This window comes from Schistocerca piceifrons, unplaced genomic scaffold (assembly GCF_021461385.2).
Source record: "Schistocerca piceifrons isolate TAMUIC-IGC-003096 unplaced genomic scaffold, iqSchPice1.1 HiC_scaffold_1124, whole genome shotgun sequence".
In the NCBI taxonomy this organism is placed as follows: Eukaryota; Metazoa; Arthropoda; class Insecta; order Orthoptera; family Acrididae; genus Schistocerca; species Schistocerca piceifrons.
In genome coordinates, this window is record NW_025726934.1 from 5001 (window position 1) to 10000 (window position 5000).

Genomic DNA, 5000 nt, shown 5'->3' on the forward strand with positions numbered 1-5000 from the left:
ACAGTATCGCCATCTATGAAAATAGGGCGAAAGCACATGCAATACCGCCATCTATGCGCATCTGACAACACTACGTCCGCACCACAAAACATACCGCCATCTGTAGGTCTCCCGCAACATGACCTCCTGCAACGACGCCACCGCCATCTATGAGACGCCAAGCCGACTAAGACAGCGATGGCGCCACAGTGCCCGCCTTTCGACGCCACCCACAAAGCCTGCAGCCTCTGTCGACCATAGCACCCATTCTCCAGTGGCTCTGCCGCACGAAGCCGTGGACCGGCAATGACTCCACCCGCACCCGTTCGTGGACCACCCCAACCGCCAAACGCGCACCTCCAGCGGATGAACGGCGGACGTTTCCCGCACTCGTAAAGTGCAATCCACCCCTATAACTTGCGTTTCATGAAGAGTTATTTCCAATATGCGACATTCCCGCTGTCCCTATACATGAGCCGCGACCTGTACCACTTACGAGCGAGAGACGCGATCGCGTTGCTCACTGTACGGCGTCCGATACCGAGCCATCAGCATGTCGGTCCCCATGCGCGTTGCACTCGCACTCGCACTCGCAAAAACGTGGGGCAAATATATTACGCGGAAGAGTTATAACAGACCGAGCCCCACTGCATGGGGGGAGTCTTTGTCACTAATGTACACAGATAGAACATTGTGGACTGGAACCAGATTACCCGTACACACGGCGCTGATTAGTAATCAATGCAGAGCCATCAAACTACAGAAAATATATACAACTGTCCGTATACATGCTGAAAGAGTCTGCCCACAATGGGAACCACACGTCAGCCAGACACTCTGATCACGCACCACTCTCTGCTTCTAACAGGCGCACATACAATATGTAAGCACCAGCATGGAACAACATCCAGTGCATCCTCTCCGCCACATTACACAATCCACACTATCACAACCAGACCAGGAGGTCCATGCGGAAAATAGAATATCCCACCCTTTCGACATCCACCATTGCGCAGATAAGGCACCAACACCCACACATGTCCTATACAACGGTGCACCCAACATCACAATAGTACCTCCTGTCACAGCGCACAAACAATGACATGAGTCAAAGACACAGGTCTGACACAAGCATAGAATTGGAGCGCCGCCTCTAATAAGCCAAAGGTGCATCCTGACGTGACAAATCTCATCATGTCACAAGCATTCACTTACTATAATCACTATCAACGAACCTGCCGCCCCGCCCCCCCCCCCCCCCACACCTTTCCTTACAACAACGTGTAACCTAACCTAACCCATGTTGTACCTTAACCTAACCCATGTTGTACCTTAACCTAACCCATGTTGTGCCTTAACCTAACCCATGTTGTGCCTTAACCTAACCCATGTTGTCCCCTAACCTAACCCAAGTTGTCCCCTAACCTAACCCATGTTGTCCCTTAACCTAACCCATGTTGTGCCTTAACCTAACCCATGTTGTGCCTTAACCTAACCCATGTTGTCCCCTAACCTAACCCATGTTGTCCCCTAACCTAACCCATGTTGTGCCTTAACCTAACCCATGTTGTCCCCTAACCTAACCCATGTTGTGCCTTAACCTAACCCATGTTGTCCCCTAACCTAACCCATGTTGTCCCCTAACCTAACCCATGTTGTCCCCTAACCTAACCCATGTTGTGCCTTAACCTAACCCATGTTGTGCCTTAACCTAACCCATGTTGTCCCCTAACCTAACCCAAGTTGTCCCCTAACCTAACCCATGTTGTCCCCTAACCTAACCCATGTTGTGCCTTAACCTAACCCATGTTGTGCCTTAACCTAACCCATGTTGTGCCTTAACCTAACCCATGTTGTCCCCTAACCTAACCCATGTTGTCCCCTAACCTAACCCATGTTGTGCCTTAACCTAACCCATGTTGTCCCCTAACCTAACCCATGTTGTGCCTTAACCTAACCCATGTTGTCCCCTAACCTAACCCATGTTGTCCCCTAACCTAACCCATGTTGTCCCCTAACCTAACCCATGTTGTGCCTTAACCTAACCCATGTTGTGCCTTAACCTAACCCATGTTGTCCCCTAACCTAACCCATGTTGTCCCCTAACCTAACCCATGTTGTCCCCTAACCTAACCCATGTTGTCCCCTAACCTAACCCATGTTGTCCCCTAACCTAACCCATGTTGTCCCCTAACCTAACCCATGTTGTCCCCTAACCTAACCCATGTTGTCCCCTAACCTAACCCATGTTGTCCCCTAACCTAACCCATGTTGTCCCCTAACCTAACCCATGTTGTGCCCTAACCTAACCCATGTTGTGCCCTAACCTAACCCATGTTGTGCCCTAACCTAACCCATGTTGTGCCTTAACCTAACCCATGTTGTCCCCTAACCTAACCCATGTTGTCCCCTAACCTAACCCATGTTGTCCCCTAACCTAACCCATGTTGTCCCCTAACCTAACCCATGTTGTCCCCTAACCTAACCCATGTTGTGCCTTAACCTAACCCATGTTGTCCCCTAACCTAACCCATGTTGTCCCCTAACCTAACCCATGTTGTCCCCTAACCTAACCCATGTTGTCCCCTAACCTAACCCATGTTGTCCCCTAACCTAACCCATGTTGTCCCCTAACCTAACCCATGTTGTCCCCTAACCTAACCCATGTTGTCCCCTAACCTAACCCATGTTGTGCCCTAACCTAACCCATGTTGTCCCCTAACCTAACCCATGTTGTGCCTTAACCTAACCCATGTTGTGCCTTAACCTAACCCATGTTGTCCCCTAACCTAACCCATGTTGTCCCCTAACCTAACCCATGTTGTGCCTTAACCTAACCCATGTTGTGCCGTAACCTAACCCATGTTGTGCCTTAACCTAACCCATGTTGTGCCTTAACCTAACCCATGTTGTGCCTTAACCTAACCCATGTTGTGCCTTAACCTAACCCACGTTGTCCCCTAACGTAACCCACGTTGTCCCCTAACGTAACCCACGTTGTCCCCTAACGTAACCCACGTTGTCCCCTAACGTAACCCACGTTGTCCCCTAACGTAACCCACGTTGTCCCCTAACGTAACCCACGTTGTCCCCTAACGTAACCCACGTTGTCGCCTATCGTAACCCACGTTGTCGCCTAAACCTGCTCTGTAATTGTTATACGACTCGTTCAATTAGTGTAGTGTTGCCCACCCGCAACCCTCGCAATATAGTTCGCTACTCGCACTGCCCGCTCCCCTGTGTATCGCTTCATGTTAAACACCTTGCAAGTCTTGCTGACTTTCCACATGCTCCTGCTGTACACTGTAATGTGGATGGCAGCAGGGCGTACATGCCGCCCCCCCCCCCCCCACCTCTCCCCACGTCCCCACCTTGCCCCCTGCCTTCGCAAGGTGGTTGGTGACAAGTTTGCATGTTCAATGCCCTTCGCATGCGACGTACGCAGGCTACGTTGTGGTGCGGCCTGTGTCAACTGTCCGCTGATGTCGTACGCGTGAACCACAATCTGTACTGCACATTCGTCCTTATGTACTGAATGATACATCGTGGCACATGTGTGACCGTACAACGACTGCGCCCAAAAACGGCGGACCATACAGTGCAAATATTGTGCACGCAGCTACGTGTCGTCTCCCTATGAGAGCTGGATTGCAGTGTGGTACGCCATAGAGACGTGTGGGAGGAACGGACGCCGTGGATGGCGATCAGCATGAGCTGTCTGTTGATGTATTCGGACCTAGTCGTCTCTCCTCACACACCGTGATGGCATGGTGCAGCGCGTTCCATATCTGCGACATGCTACAGAAGCCGGTTGACAGTCGTTCGAGCAATGGACATCGCATACGTACGGGGGCCACCTTCCACGTATTGTCTAGGCGTGCACATTTTGTTGCGTGTATGTGGGCAGACGTAGTGTGGCGTGACACCTGACACAGGCATGCAATAATGGTTGAAGTTGCAAATGGCGATGGACGCCTACGTTTTCTGGTGAAGTTACGCAAATGAAGAAATGGTAACCCGTTGTGGTGCGGTTGTTCTCGCTAGGGGTGAATCGGTGATGGCGACGATAGGTTGAGGTACTAACCGGTTGTTCCAGCGATACCCACCATGCCGACGAAACTGAACGGCATCTGGGTGTGAAGCGATACGCGGCGGTGGCTGGGTGGGACCGTCCCCGGCCGGTGAGGGGGCGCCTCCCGGCGTGCTGGCCGCGCGGTGCGTGGGCGCACGCGCTACAGCCGGCTGGTGGGGGCGGCCAGTGGCAGGCGCGCCGGCCGACGGACGCGGCAGGCGTCGCAGCTGCGCGCCGGCGCACCCTGCGCGCGGCGCCGTGCGGCCAAAGTAGGTCCTCGCGGGCCCGGTGCGAAGCGCGGTGGACATCTGCAGTGTGCTGGTCCGATTGAGGACTGTGTGCGTTGAGGATGCGCCGCCGCCCGGCGCTCGGCGCCGCGACGCCGTCTGCTGCTCGGTCGCCCCAGCGGTTCTCGCTGGTGGTTTGTATCGCAGCTGTGCGGATGTGTTGGCGTGTGCGCTGTGCTGGGAGAGTTCGCTTCGGCACCCAAGTGGGGCTTTTGTCCTTCTGTGGCGCTGGCGTTGGAGCTGCCGGTCACCGTAGGTGGCGCGTGTTGTCTCCCGCCGGCAATGCCACGACAGCACGCTCCCGGGCCTCTGTCGGCAGCGGCAAGCTCAGTTGGGAGCACGGGTGGTCGCACCGAAAGCGTCTACTCGCCTAACTCCGGGCGATTGCGCCTCTCTCGAACCCGACCAAGTACTTGGGACGGCGCTGCGCGCCGCCGGGACCTGAGAGGGTTTCGAGGTGTATTGTGCAGGGGAGCTCAGCCTCCTCCTGTTTGCAGAATGATTGAGCGGACGCTTGCGTGTTCGCGCGGGCCCCCGGGACACACTCCCGGGCGGCCGGCTGCTCAGCTCTAGTTGACGCAGCTCCCTGGTTGATCCTGCCAGTAGTCATATGCTTGTCTCAAAGATTAAGCCATGCATGTCTCAGTACAAGCCGCATTAAG

General features: G+C 54.3%; 1 non-coding gene across 1 annotated transcript in view; it reads left to right on the top strand.

Annotated features, from left to right (window-relative positions):
- The first annotated feature begins 4921 nt into the window (after positions 1–4921).
- Positions 4922–5000, top strand: part of LOC124727719 — a 1909-nt gene continuing 1830 nt past the window's right edge. The window contains exon 1 of the ribosomal RNA XR_007007204.1: positions 4922–5000. This exon is cut by the window's right edge and continues 1830 nt beyond it. This is a non-coding gene — a ribosomal RNA (small subunit ribosomal RNA).